Raw genomic sequence first — 15,913 nt, 5'->3', positions numbered from 1 at the left:
CACAATTTATGACTTAAAATAATAGAATAATGGAAATATCACTCTACTAAAAAGATATCTCACATATTACATAGGGATATTCATTGTTTGGGGAGGACTAATATAGCATTAGAAAACAACAACAAAGTAAACTGGCAGAAATATATTATATAGTCTTTTTTTATCGTAAGGTTGGTAGTTACGATCAAGCCAAACAATGAATTAGCCTACAGTACTACCTCAGTCTTTCTCCCTCTCCTCTCTGCATTTTCTATAGGCCTACCTCATTGCCTGTCTCAGCCTCCCTCTGTCTCCTCCCTCTGTTATCGCCCCCACCCCCATCTGCTTTTCTCCCCCTCTCCCCCGGCCCTCTCTCACTCACCTGCTCTTTATGGGTCATCTGCATGGATGCTTAATGGTAATCAATTGCTCCCCAGTGAGCCAGCTCCGAGGTGTAGACGTCAATGCTGTCTAGCAGGGCTGGTGATCAGCCTGCATCCCGCCATCGCCCTGCATGCCTGCCTGGGAGAAACACACACACACACACAACACACTCACACACAACACTGTATCAGCCTTATAGAGCTTGTGTACTGGAAAGAATGCACACATGTAAACCAACACACTCCCTGCATGCAGAACACAAATAGCCCACTGGGCACACCACGTAATTTCAATGTGGAAATTTGGGTAATATTTGGTTGAGATTTTGATCAATGAGAAAAAAAATGGGGGAAAAAACGGGGGTAGATCAGCTTTAATATGGCAGATAGATTGTAGCTTCCATCAATGTAATTGTCTGCATAATTTCCAATCCCCCATATATGTTTGGACACACCTACTCATTCAAGGGTTTTTCTTTATTTTCACTATTTTTTACATTGTAGAATAATAGTGAAGACATCAAAACTATGAAATAACACATATGGAATCATGTAGTAAATAAAAATATATTTTATACTTGAGATTCTTCAAATAGCCACCCTTTGCCTTGATGACAGCTTTGCACACACTTGGCATTCTCTCAACCAGCTTCACCTGGAATGGTTTTCCAACAGTCTTGAAGGAGTTGCCACATATGCTGAGCACTTGTTGGCTGCTTTTCCTTCACTCTGCGGTTCGACTCATCCCAAACCATCTCAATTGGGTTGAGGTCGGGGGATTGTGGAGGCCAAGTCATCTGATGCAGCACTCCATCAATCTCCTTCTTGGTAAAATAGCCCTTACACAGCCTGGAGGTGTGTTGGGTCATTGTCCTGTTGAAAAACAAATGATAGTCAGTTGGTAGAGCATGGTGCTTGCAACGCCAGGGTTGTGGGTTCGTTTCCCACGGGGGGCCAGTATGAAAATGTATGCACTCACTAACTGTAAGTCGCTCTGGATAAGAGCGTCTGCTAAATGACTAAAATGTAAAATGTAATAGTCCCACTAAGCCCAAACCTGATGGGATGGCGTATCGCTCCAGAATGCTGTGGTAGCCATGATGGTTAAGTGTCACCAGCAAAGCACCCTCACACCATAACACCTCCTCCTCCATGCTTTACGGTGGGAAATATACATGCGGAGATCATCCGTTCACCCACACCGCGTCTCACAAAGACACGGCGGTTGGAACCAAAAATATCTAATTTGGACTCATCAGATCAAATGACAGATTTCCACCGGTCTAATGTCCATTGCTCGTGTTTCTTCGCCCAAGCAAGTCTCTTCTTCTTATTGGTGTCCTTTAGTAGTGCTTTCTCACGCAGTCTCCTCTGAACAGTTGATGTTGAGATGTCTGTTACTTGTACTCTGTGAAGCATTTATTTGGGCTGCAATTTCTGAAGCTGTTAACTCTAATGAACTTATCCTCTTTCAGCAGCGGTAAATCTGGGTCTTCCATTCCTGTGGCGGTCCTCATAAGAGCCAGTTTCATCATAGCGCGTGATGTTTTTTGCGACTGCACTTCAAGAAACTTTCAAAGTTCTTGAAATGTTCCGTATTGACTGACCTTCATGTCTTAAAGTAATGATGGACTGTTGTTTCTCTTTGCTTATTTGAGCTGTTCTTGCCATAATATTGACTTGGTCTATCTTCTGTATACCCCCCCATCTTGTCACAACACAACTGATTGTCTCAAACACATTAAGAAGGATAGAAATTCCACAAATTAACTTTTAAGAAGGCACACCTGTTAATTGAAATGCATTCCAGGTGACTACCTCATGAAGCTGGTTGAGAGAATGCCAAGAGTGTGCAAAGCTATCATCAAGGCAAAGGGTGGCTATTTGAAGTATTCAAATATAAAATATATTTTTTCATTTGTTTAACACTTTTTTGGCTACTACATGATTCCATATGTGTTATTTCATAATTTTGATATAAAATGTAAAAAATTGTAAAAATAAAGAAAAACCCTTGAATGAGTAGGTGTGTCCAAACTTTTGACTGGTAGTGTATGTACAGTTGAAGTCGGAAGTTTACATACACCTTAGCCAAATACAGTTAAACTCAGTTTTTCACAATTCCTGACATTTAATCCTAGTAAGAATTCCCTGTTTTAGGTCAGTTAGGATCACCACTTTATTTTAAGAATGTGAAATGTCAGAATAATAGGAGAGAGAATTATTTATTTCAGCTTTTATTTTTTTTCATCACATTCCCAGTGGGTCAGAAGTTTACATACACTCAATTAGTATTTGGTAGCATTGCCTTTAAATTGTTTAACTTGGGTCAAACGTTTCGGGAAGCCTTCCACAAGCTTCCCACAATAAGTTGGGTGAATTTTGGCCCATTCCTCCTGACAGAGCTGGTGTAACTGAGTCAGGTTTGTAGGCCTCCTTGCTCGCACACGCTTTTTCAGTTCTGCCTACACATTTTCTATAGGATTGAGGTCAGGGCTTTGTGATGGCCACTCCAATACCTTGACTTTGTTGTCCTTAAGCCATTTTGCCACAACTTTGGATGTATGCTTGGGGTCCATTTGGAAGACCCATTTGCGACCAAGCTTTAACTTCCTGACTGATGTCTTGAGATGTTGCTTCAATATATCCACATCATTTTCCTTCCTCATGATGCCATCTATTTTGTGAAGTGCACCAGTCCCTCCTGCAGCAAAGCATCCCCACAGCATGATGCTGCCACCCCTGTGCTTCACGGTTGGGATGGTGTTCTTCGGCTTTCAAGCACCCCCTTTTTCCTCCAAACATAACGATGGACATTATGGCCAAACAGTTCTATTTTTGTTTCATCAGACCAGAGGACATTTCTCAAAAAAGTACGATCTTTGTCCCCATGTGCAGTTGCAAACCATAGTCTGGCTTTTTTATGGCGGTTTTGGAGCAGAGGCTTCTTCCTTGCTTTTCAGGTTATGTCAATATATGACTTGTTTTACTGTAGATATAGATACTTTTGTACCTGTTTCCTCCAGCATCTTCACAAGTTCCTTTGCTGTTGTTCTGGGATTGATTTGCACTTTTCACACCAAAGTACGTTCATCTCTAAGAGACAGAACGCGTCTCCTTCCTGAGCGGTATGATGGCTGCGTGGTCCCATGGTGTTTATACTTGCGTACTATTGTTTGTACAGATGAATGTGGTACCTTCAGGTGTTTGGAAATTGCTCCCAAGGATGAACCAGACTTGTGGAGGTCTACAATTTGTTTTCTGAGGTCTTGTCTGATTTCTTTTGATTTTCCCATGATGTCAAGCAAAGCGGCACTGAGTTTGAAGGTAGGCCTTGAAATACGCCCACAGGTACACCTTCAATTGACTGAAATTATGTCAATTAGCCTATCAGAAGCTTCTAAAGCCATGACATCATTTTCTGGAATTCTCCAAGCTGTTTAAAGGCACAGTCAACTTAGTGTATGTAAACTTCTGACCCACTGGAATTGTGATACAGTGAATTATAAGTGAAATAATCTGTCTGTAAACAATTGTCGGAAAAATGACTTGTATCATGCACAAAGTAGATGTCCTAACCGACTTGCCAAAACTTTAGTTTGTTAACAAGAAATGTGTGGAGTGGTTCAAAAACGAGTTTAATGACTCCAACCTAAGTGTATGTAAACTTCCGACTTCAACTGTGTATATATATATATATATATATATATATATATATATATATATTTTTTTTTTTTCCACTAACCCTACCACCCCTCCCCTAATTGGAGTAAACTAATGAACAACAACACTTAGGCTTCTACTTCCAGCTTATACATACTATATACATTTTACGGACACAATCTATTTTCTATTTTGTTTGTTTTTAGTCCCCTCCTTCCTCTCCCATCTATTTCCATCCAGTTTGATTTCTATTTGCTGTATATTTTGAACTGTGCTGTTTCACAAAAGTTCTGAACCTATTTCAAACTTTTTTTCAACCCCTCAAAAAGACAGCCAGAAGTTTGTTGAATTGCCAATGTGCTATCACTGCGCTTTCAACCATCTACAAGCACAACAAAGTTCAAATGGGAATACAATGTCAGATATTTTGTATGTATACAACAACTTAATGTGTTATCACTGCGCTTCATCTAATAGCCCAACATAATGACCTGGATTGCAGTTGAGATTACATTAAAAGTTTGAGATGGAGATGTGAATCGAAAATATTAATTATTAACTTGAAGATTACCTTTGAAATCAACCAAAGCTTGAAACCCTAGGCCTATATGTATTGTCAATTTTTTGTTGAACCCTATGTTGAATTGAAACAATAGCAGTTAATGACTTTGCAAATGCTATATATGCCTAGTACAATTGATGATATATGACTTACGTATAAAGTATAGTTACATTTCATTTGCTCTGTTAATCCTACCCTTTGGAATGACTTCGATAGCAGTGAATCTATTTAGTTATTAAGAGATCGCCCAATAATAATTCTCATGATAGCACATTGGTAGTAGTCAGTGACAAATATCTAAGCAGGGCTTGGTTAAAACCCTGAATGGGAAGCCAAATGGATAGCTGTAGATAAGATCAACTCACCAGTAGGAGGTGCTGCTCAATGTATTGTTTTTTTCTGATAGTGGATATAGCGTTGAAAATCTGACGTTGTTTCAAAGGTACAAATTCAACATATTTTATACAAGGTTTGTCTATGTTGAAAATTGGCAACCATGATGACATAATTCTATGGTAAAATTTTTACCCTCAAAACAACAGTTTACGTTGACTACTTTTTGCAAATCCAATGTATTTTCCCCCGTACATTCCATGTCACAATACGTTGACAAATTATGTTGAAACAACATTGATTCAACCAGTGTGTGCCCAGTGGGAGGTGTGACTGTGTACTGTGGTTGAACGTATACACGCACACAGATACACACACACTAACACACGCATACACACACACACACACACACACACACACAGCACACACACACACACACACACACACACACACACACACACACACACACACACACACACACACACACAGATGGATAGATGTCATGTAGAGATATTTATCCATGTTTGGGTAAGAGTGACATTTAATGCATTCATGCGTTATTGGGCTTTGGCATATGTATTATTTTTAGCAGTGTCAATCCACATTGTGTGTCACAATACAGCCCAAGACCAATTACAACTTGTTATTGTAATATTTTGACTAGTATGAAAAGGGGGACTACACAACCTTATGCGTCTTTAGACGTGTGTGTCTTTAAGACAAGGCTCTCCCGTCAGCCCTCGATGTTACTGGTTTGACTGGTATTTGGCAATATTGTTGACACATGAGTGCATAGCACACGCTTGATACATCCAAACCAGGGTTGGGTGGCTACTTACAGAACACATAGCAGTTCAAATACTGCTCTACTGACTAAACCTTGAACGCCGCTTTTGTGCTTTGTGTTGCTTTATGCCAAGGTGCCAGATTTCCTCAATCAGTCACTTCTGTCTGTGTACCAGCCTGAAGACCTGTCTCAGACCTGTCTCACCTTACAGTACCTGTCTCTCTGATTTACCTGTCTCACCTTATTGTACCTGTCTGGTTTACCTGTCTCACTTTACTGTACCTGTCTGCCTGTTTTACCTGTCTCACCTTTCTGTACTTGTCTGTGTGTCTGTCTGGTTTACCTGTCTCACCTTACTGTACCTGTCTGTCTGGTTTACCTGTCTCACCTTATTGTACCTGTCTGGTTTACCTGTCTCACTTTACTGTACCTGTCTGCCTGTTTTACCTGTCTCACCTTTCTGTACTTGTCTGTGTGTCTGTCTGGTTTACCTGTCTCACCTTATTGTACCTGTCTGTCTGGTTTACCTGTCTCACTTTACTGTACCTGTCTGTCTGTTTACCTGTCTCAAATTACTGTACCTGTCTGTACAGGTGGCAGTACAGGAACTGCATGGTGCCCATAATATGTCTCACTGCCCAGGCTGTCCACCCCAGGAGAAGGTCTATCGTTGTGATGGCCCCTAAATGCCAAGGCTAATGCTGTGATACGTTTCATGGCTCCAGATGAAGGTAAGATCTCATGAAACGAAACACAAACTGCCATATGCTTCAAGAGGCAGACTGCAATACATTATATGTCACCAGCTGATGGTAGATGAGGGAAACACAGTAGCCCAGAGCATGCCTCATGTCTCACTGACGTTAGCCCTGTGGGACACTGTGGGAGAGGGGCTTGGGATATTGGTTGATATCAAGATGTATAGGTTTCCTTCAATGGTTGGGCTGCGTAGGGGCCATCTTGGGAGGGAGAGAATGCTGTGTGGTAGCCTGAGAACTCATATGTTTCCCAGCCAACACGCATCTAAAGAATAACAATTTCACTAGCCATGAAGACCATCCATGGAGCAGGGGGGCCATGGCCACAGACCAGAGCCCAGCCAAACGTTCTGCTCTCAGGCAGCTCTCCATGCACTCCTATAAATACATCTTATTTGTATAGAGGCGATATGCATCTTTGGGAAAATACCACTGTGTTGACATAAATTCAGCCTCCCTGGCCCCCCTCTTCCTCTCCTATCTCCTCTCCAACTTTTGAACCTTCCAGTGCCTGACAAATGCTTGACCACTGAGGAAAGTGAAATAGAGAGAGCGAGAGCGAGAGAGAGAGAGAGAGAGAGAGAGAGGGAAAGAGAGAGAGTATGTACAGTTGAAGTCGGAAGTTTACATACACTTAGGTTGGAGTTATTAAAACTCTTTTTTCAACCACTCCACAAATTTCTTGTTAACAAACTATAGCTTTGGCAAGTCGGTTAGGACATCTACTTTGTGCATGACACAAGTCATTTTTCCAACAATTGTTTCACTTATAATTCACTGTATCACAATTCCAATGGGTCAGAAGTTTAAATACACTAAGTTGATGGTGCCTTTAAACAGCTTGGAAAATTCCAGAAAATGATGTCATGGCTTTAGAAGCTTCTGATAGGCTAATTGACATCATTTGAGTCAACTGGAGGTGTACCTGTGGATGTATTTCAAGGCCTACCTTCAAACTCAGTGCCTCTTTGCCTTACATCATGGGAAAATCAAAAGAAATCAGCCAAGACCTTAGAAAAAAAATTGTAGACCTCCATAAATCTGGTTAATCCTTGGGAGAAATGTCCAAACGCCTGAAGGTACCACGTTCATCTGTACAAACAATAGTATGCAAGTATAAACACCATGGGACCACGCAGCCGTCATACCGCTCAGGAAGGAGACGCGTTCTGTCTCCTAGAGATGAACGTACTTTGGTGCGAAAAGCGCAAATCAATCCCAGAACAACAGCAAAGGACCTTGTGAAGATGTTGGAGGAAACAGGTACAAAAGTATCTATATCCACAGTAAAACGAGTCCTATATCGACATAACCTATTTATTGCCTTACCTCCATAACTTACTACATTCGCACACACTGTATATATATTTTCTGTTGTATTTTTGACTTTATGTTTTGTTTACCCCATATGTAACTCTGTGTTGTTGTTTTTATCACACTGCTTTGCTTTATCTTGGCCAAGTCGCAGTTGTAAATGAGAACTTGTTCTCAACTGGCTTACCTGGTTAAATAAAGGTGAAATAAAAAAATAGAAATAAAAATAACCTGAAAGGCCGCTCAGCAAGGAAGAAGCCACTGCTCCAAAACCGCCATAAAAAGCCAGACTACGGTTTGCAACTGCACAAAGATCGTACTTTTTGGAGAAATGTCCTCTGGTATGATGAAACAAAAATAGAACTGTTTGCCTTTAATGACCATTGTTATGTTTGGAGGAAAAATAATGGACTTGCAAGCCGAAGAGCACCATCCCAACCATGAAGCACTGGTGGTGGCAGCATCATGCTGTGGGGGTGCTTTGCTGCAGGAGGGACTGGTGCACCTCACAAAATAGATGGCATCATGAGGAAGGGAAATTATGTGGATATATTGAAGCAACATCTCAAGACATCAGTCAAGTTAAAGCTTGGTCGCAAATGGGTCTTCCAAATGGACAATGACCCCAAGCATACTTCCAAAGTTGTGGCAAAATGGCTTAAGGACAACAAAGTCAAGGTATTGGAGTGGCCATCACAAAGCCCTGACCTCAATCCTATAGAAAATGTGTGGGCAGAACTGAAAAAGTGTGTGTGAGCACGGAGGCCTACAAACCTGACTCAGTTACACCAGCTCTGTCAGGAGGAATGGGCCAACATTCACCCAAGTAATTGTGGGAAGCTTGTGGAAGGCTACCCGAAACGTTTGACCCAAGTCAAACAATTTAAAGGCAATGTCACCAAATATTAATTGAGTGTATGTAAACGGCGCTTGTAACGCCAAGGTAGTGGGTTCGATCCCCGGGACCACCCATACACAAAAATGTATGCACGCGTAACTGTAAGTCGCTTTGGATAAAAGCGTCTGCTAAATGGCATATTATTATTTATTATTATTAAACTTCTGACCCACTGGGAATGTGATGAAATAAATAAAAGCTGAAAAAAATAATTATCTCTCCTATTATTCTGACATTTCACATTCTTAAAATAAAGTGGTGATCCTAACTGACCTAAAACAGGGAATTTTTACTATGATTAAATGTCAGGAATTGTGAAAAACTGAGTTTAAATATAATTGGCTAAGGTGTATGTAAACTTCCGACTTAAACTGTATATGAATAAAATGAGTGAACAAGGTTGAGGGTAGAGAAACAGGCAGAGAGGGAGAGGGGAGAAATGGAGGGAGATTGGGAGGAGGAGAAAGAGTTGTCCCCTCAGAGGCCTCCACGGCCTTTAAGCCACTATGGCATCCACCAGAGCACTCACATACACTGGGGCTCTAAGGGCCTTTGTCCTGTAAAGAGGGGGCTTGGCTGATTTGGGGTGCTTTTGGATTGGGGGGGTGGGCTGGGGCTTGGCGTCGTATATTTGGCTCCCACGTCTCCATCATTGAGAGGAGGGGAGGTCGAGGGGCGAGGGGGCTCTGGTTTTTTGGAAGAAAAGCTCCACTTGTGTAAATGTGCTCTTTGTCCCTTGGCCTATTGTGTGAACAGCATTGTGGACTTTCTGTGGGAGGCACACAGGGGCCTGGGGGGCCAGAGAGGGACGGGACGGGACGGGACGGGGGACGGGGGGGGGGCACAGCCTTGAATGGCTTGACTGATGAACATGGGGTTTTGGAGGGACGAAGGTACAGCACTGGAATGTTCTGATTGCCATACACGCATGCACCCACACAATTATTTTATTTTATTTATTATATGCACGCACACACACACAGAGAGGGGGTACAGAGATGTGGTACAGCAGTGTAAAGTTCACACAGTCATATAGAATATAGCCAGGCTTTATGAGGACATCGTAACAGCAACAGCGCACAAAAATTCATCCTGGATCTAAAATAAATACAAAAAGTAAAAGAAAGTAAAGTTTAGCAGCAGAGAACATTGAGGCAGAATATTGAAAGTACAATATTCCCATTACCTTAGGCAATCATTCCAGACTTCACCATCTGGTAACAGATGACAGAAGCCCAGTGCTCCGTGGAGTGTTTTCCGCTGTGGTCTTCACCTCCTATGGCTGGGATGAGGGAGCTGGCTGCCTGGATCCCCCTATAAAGGGGATTCATGACGGAGCTCAGTGTCTGGATCCCTCCACTAAAGGGGATTCATGACTACTTCCATCTGTCTGCTCTCACAAAAGATGTCTGACAGGTCGGAAAGAAACACACAGCATTTGCATGTAAGGGTAATTTATGCACCGTTTACTGAGAGGGAGTCTATAGTGTGGTTAGTTGATGTTAGGAGAGAGCCTTGATGAAAGCACTAAAGGTAGCCGGCCAGGCCACTTAGGTCTGGTAATGTCCTTATTAAAGCCTTAAACGTGAGTGTGTAAGTGTGTAATGGCAGATTCCTCTGTTCCCTCCTTTGTCTAACTGTGGTTGTATGATGATATCCTGCGTGACCTCTCCTCTAGCTGAACCCTCTACCACACCACAGAACAGAGGGTTCTAGGGGAAGGTGATTGAGCATGGCACCATGCTCCAGCCTTGTCCAGCTTTGTGTGGAGGACGTGTGCCTGTGTCAGGGACCACAAGTAATGGGGCGCGTCCCCTACCATTAATCACTGCACTGACGCTACCGCCGCTACCACTAGGCTTGGGCGGTATACCGTATATACCGTATACCAGGGTATTTGGAAAAAGCAGTCAATACCATCAAAACTATTTCCTTGAAGTTTTAAAATAAATTTGAATATTTGTTGCTACTTTTTAAGTTAAGACCTGCAGTCAATTTGTGCAATACATTAGGAGATAAAGAAGATTTCGTTCTTCGTTCTGCAATTCATTACTAAATGTTTGCCATTAGATGTTTTACAACCGATTTCTGCTGTGTTTGTGAAGTCAAAGAGCTCTGTTTATCTGAGTTATCTGTACAGCTGCCATTTTTCCCCAGTGCTTTCTACTACCGTTTTTTCCCCTCCTCCGTTCTTCTCCCATCTGCTCTGCGTACACATGCTGCTCTTCCTTCAGATAAGCCTGCATCACAACTTTGTTCAAATGTCCACACTCACGAAAATGACATTCGGTAGCTACTAGCTATGCTTGTATAACTTTGTGAGCTGGATTTGCCTGTCTTTGCAATTAGCTCATGTTAGTTTTTGCTCGTTAGCATTTAGTTAACAGCGTCTGTGTGATTTCGCTATTACTTCTGCTAATTTGTTAGCATTTCTATTTTTTTTTTTGCAATTTTCTTTAGCGCCCCCTAGTGTGCTATGCTGGTAAATCCCGGATTGATGGTATGAAAATCGGGATGCATAGAACGGTTTACCTCCGATTTGCTTTGTTTAAACACTCCAGACCACAAGGTGGTAGTAGCTTGTTTGGCTTGTGCCTGCTGTAGCTAATGGACGCTAATTAGCAAGCTGCGCTAATGTTGTTGCTAGCTAGCTAGCTAGAATTTGTAGTAAGCTCTTGTTGATACTAACCAGTTGGCCACACCTAGATAACTAGTGTAGCTAGCAACATTATAATTAAATCACAATGGATTTGTTTAGCTGTCGAGAGTCGGTGGAGTAGCTAGTTATGTTGTGCTAAATGGCGATGCTAAACGTTTAGCTAACATTAGCTAGCAAGCGAATTGGCACTGGCAGTTTCTTCATCATCTTACTAGATAGCTAGCTTGGTAAAGTATTTAGTGTTGTGTGCATTGTGCTGTATTGTGCTGCAGTTACCACCCCATTAGTTTCATATGAAGTGTGTGTGACTGTCTGGTTCAGTTAGCAACCTAACTTTAGCTAGCTAGATAACTAATGATCAGGTGCACATTATCAAACTGAACCTAACAAGAAAATCCTTCTTCAAGCACAAAACTCCTTAGCTAGATGTAAAATATGTAAAGACTTGCTCTAGAAAAAAATTATGTATTATGCAGCTGTATTGTTTTAGTTAGAACAATTCTGATGAAAAGTGCCCTATTTTTTCATTTTATTTGTCACATCTGTCGGCTCCCACATGTGGAGGTTGGTGCTCTCTGATTGGCTCAAAGTCAAGTTCTCGGCCACTGACGAGCATTGCAATTCTACAAGTAGAAACAGCAGGTTTGTCGGTACCAGGTCGGTACACAGCTGGGACATCTTTTGTTGTAGCAAGAGAAGGAACGGCCTCCTACTGTGTTAAGTACGTATCGGCAGTCAGATTTATCAGTGTGTCTGTACCATTAAGGAGAAGTATGCTTTCTTACAACGAAATCTCTCTAAAAACTTTTATATTACAGAAGGGTCCAGACACATTTTTTTTTAGCAATTTCACGTTTTTTAGAATCATACTGCAACAAGCGATATTTCCTCATCCTCATTGTGCAGTATGGGGGCTCTGAAAAAACATGAACAAATCCTCCAAAAACACCCAAATAAATATTTTTTTGAAACAGAAACACTCTCAGTATGGTGATGCAGGTCTTTAGTTGTTGTACACATGAAACTTTGTCATTCCTAACTATATCCGTAACCTTATATTCCATTTTGTGCGACTTGAACTGTTTCCCATATCCAGCTGTTCCATTCTCTGTGTAGCCTGCTGCTACAGGTAACTGCCAAAATAAAGGAAACACCAACATAAGCACCAACATACATAACGTGCCGAATTACCATAATTGATTTATGATTAACTTTCATCTTGATTGTCCACCTTCCAATTTCCAGATTTCTGGACAGTGCCAGTGGATGGTAAGATGAAATACTAGGGGGCAGCTGAATCCTAACTCAAACAACAAGCTTCAGTGTGAATTTCTCATTCACTCTGAGCATTCTAATCAATAATGGAGCAGGATGTTAAATATTTGTCATCAGACGATCACACATCAGTGGAACCAATCAATAAATTATAAGAAGGAATGAGACCAGGCTGCATGCTTTCTGCTTGCTTACCCTGTTCCTCAGGGAGAGAGAGAGAGTGAGAGAGAAATTGTTTGGTGGAGAGAAATTCTGGATTCCTGGCTCACTAGGGTCTCTATTCAATCCGTATCGCGGAAGTTCAGCTTTACAGCGTGATTGAAAGTTAAAGGCAATGTTCCTGCATTAGCGGAGACTGCATTCACGGTAAACACTGCATATGTCGGCTCAATCGGAAATTACCTTCAAATTTATAGTGTGCAATATGTAACGCTTCAGCGATACAGATTGAATAGAGCCCTATGACTCAAGTTGTTCCCTAGGGAAGGGTCTCTTTCTATGGAGGGAGAGCGGGGAGGGAGAGCGGGGAGGGATAGAGGGATGGAGGGAGAGCGGGGAGGGTTAGAGGGATGGAGGGAGAGCGGGGAGGGATAGAGGGTTGGAGGGATAGAGGGAGAGCGTGGAGGGACTGGGTACTGAGCCCCACCTGTGAAAATTCTGCGGACAGCAAAGGCTCAACTGTAGAGCACTCTTAAAAGGTTTAGAGAGGGATTATGTCTTCCTGTCTCTCTCTCGCACGCACACACACACACACACACACACACACACACACACACACACACACACACACACACACACACACACACACACACACACACACACATCTGTATTCTTCTTTGTTTCACCCACACTGTCTTTATTTAATGCATAACGAATTTCACTTTGTCCCTCTCGCTCTCTCTCTTCTTCTCTCTTACTCACTTGCTTTGTAAAAACAGATAAATAAAAAGCAGCCAGATGGCAGCTCAGGCCTAATATAAAATCAATACGCTCCCTTCAAGAGAAAAAAAAAGGAGATAAGGTGGAAAAAAGTACATTCAGACACATGGGGTCTTTGGTCTACTGCAAACGCTCTCTCTCTCTCTCTCTCTCTCTCTCTCCCTCTCTCTCTCTCTCTCTCTCTCTCTCTCTCTCTCTGTCGCCCTCTCTCTCTCTCTCTCTCTCTCTCTGTCGCCCTCTCTCTCTCCCATTCTATTCAATTCAAAGGGCTTTATTGGCATGGGAAATAGATAATAAATAAAAGTGAAATAAACAATACAAAATTAACAATAACATTACACTCACAAAAGTTCCAAAGGAATAGAGACATTTCAAATGTCATATTATATACCGTGTTGTAACAATGTGCTGTCTCCCCCCCCCCCTCTCTCTTTCTTGCTTGCACGCACACACTTGCACGCACACTTCACTGGTCTTCTCCAGCCCTGAGCAGGAGGCCCAGACCACCTAACTTCTCAACCTACTACTTCATTGGGCATCCCTGGGGAGTGGGAGAGGAGGGTGTGTGTGTGTGTGTCTGTGACGGGGCAGTCGCCTGGAATTTAAGGACTTTTCATTGGGAAACAAATTGAGAGAGAGGTAGGAGGGCAAGGTAGAGAGTCTTTGAAGAGGGAGAGGAGTGAGGGCCATTGAGAAGTCATTAGGCTAATGTTATTGGCACGGTGAAAAGCAGAGAGAGAAAGTGGGCGGAGATGTAGGGAGGGGAGAGACAATAAGGGATGATTTGTGACCTGTTTTGTTGACTGACAGTTGAATCTAGATTGAAAAGATTGTTTTAAATTGTCATTATTCATATGAGTCTCTTTACAACTGTATTTTTGACTGTAGTGTATGTTTGTTCATTTTTATGAGTTTATGTGTTCATGTATTACTGCTGTGTGTCATTGTGTACTGACATTGTGCAGTCTTGTTTTCCCAGTATGTGCGTGGGTGCATGGGTGCATGCGTGTGTGTGGGGCCAGCTCCCTCCACTCTGTCTGTCAGAGCAGTAGTAGCCTGTCCCCTGTTGCCTGGGCCTGCTGGGTGTGTGACAGATAGCCTGGGGAGAGAGGGGACGCCAGGCTGTTTAGGTGATAATTAAGGAGGTTTTATCTTAATTTGAGCTGTTACTCTCCATCCTGTCCTCTGATTTATGAGTCAATGGCCAGGCCCCACTCCCCTACTCTGCCCCTTAGCACTGGGGACAAAACAAAGAGACATGCTCCCTCTGTACACACTATCACAAACACAAATAGTCACACATGTGCGGGGAAACACACAAACACACGTGCCTATGGGTACAAACACACATACATACATATATACATACATAAATAAAGACAGACCACAAAGACATACAGATAGCTTACAATAATACACATTTACTGTACATGCAGACCCATTGACAAACACATTAATCCATATTTTGCAGCTAACACCTATAGCATTCCATGATGTTTTTGATCTATTTACTGTAGGCCTTATGGTAATGAATCATCCAGGCAGACAGACAGACAGACAGGCAGACAGGCAGAGACTGCAGCGTTAACCTCTTGCCGACTGGCCCAGGAGACACAGAGGAGAGAAGGATCGAGTTCCAGCAAGGTGGAGTGACCGCAGGCAAGAGCTCTTCAGCTGGGTTGGGTACTTTGAGGGGGCAGGAGGGGGGAAGGCAGGGGGAGGCAGGATGCATGGGATGGGAAAATAATGCATGCAACTGTTCTCCACCTATCACCCCCCAGGGTCACAGAGGAGAAGACATGCTAGTGCAACCTCATCTCCCACAGTCTCCTCTGACATAAAGCAAGGGGATTTCTGCTCTGGTTTGGCTGTTGTTTTTACCCACAGCCACGGCTCAATTGGCCAGGCTTGTTTCAGAGCTTGCCTTTATAATCCTACAGGTATTTGTCTGGAGGGGGAGAATCTTCACACCTCAGTCTGTGGAAGGTGGTGTGGGTGGGTGTGGAGGGAGGCAGGAGCTAGGTGAAGACGTACGTCAGAGAAACTCTCTTACTCACTCTGCTCTTTGTACCTCTTAGGTTCCTGTCCGTCTGCATTCAGGGGATGTTTCTACCACAGTGCTGCTCAGTGAGGGGAGCAGGACCAAAGTTACTGCAAGACCCAGGAAAGTACTGTGCAATAAAGCATGCTCTTTAGTCATCCACTCAGGTCAAACAAGGTTTGAACAATGGATGGAAAGTATACCAGCGTGAAACTAAATGAATGTTGCAAAAACACCCTGTTTCACATGTATTAGGGTTTCTGGATCCAGTACACTTTCCTGAGATTGTCCTCTCTCCTCTCTTATCACTAGCATGGAGAGG

The sequence above is a fragment of the Coregonus lavaretus genome (assembly GCF_964263955.1).
Source record: "Coregonus lavaretus genome assembly, chromosome: 14".
In the NCBI taxonomy this organism is placed as follows: Eukaryota; Metazoa; Chordata; class Actinopteri; order Salmoniformes; family Salmonidae; genus Coregonus; species Coregonus lavaretus.
Note: the sequence above shows the minus strand (reverse complement) of the source record.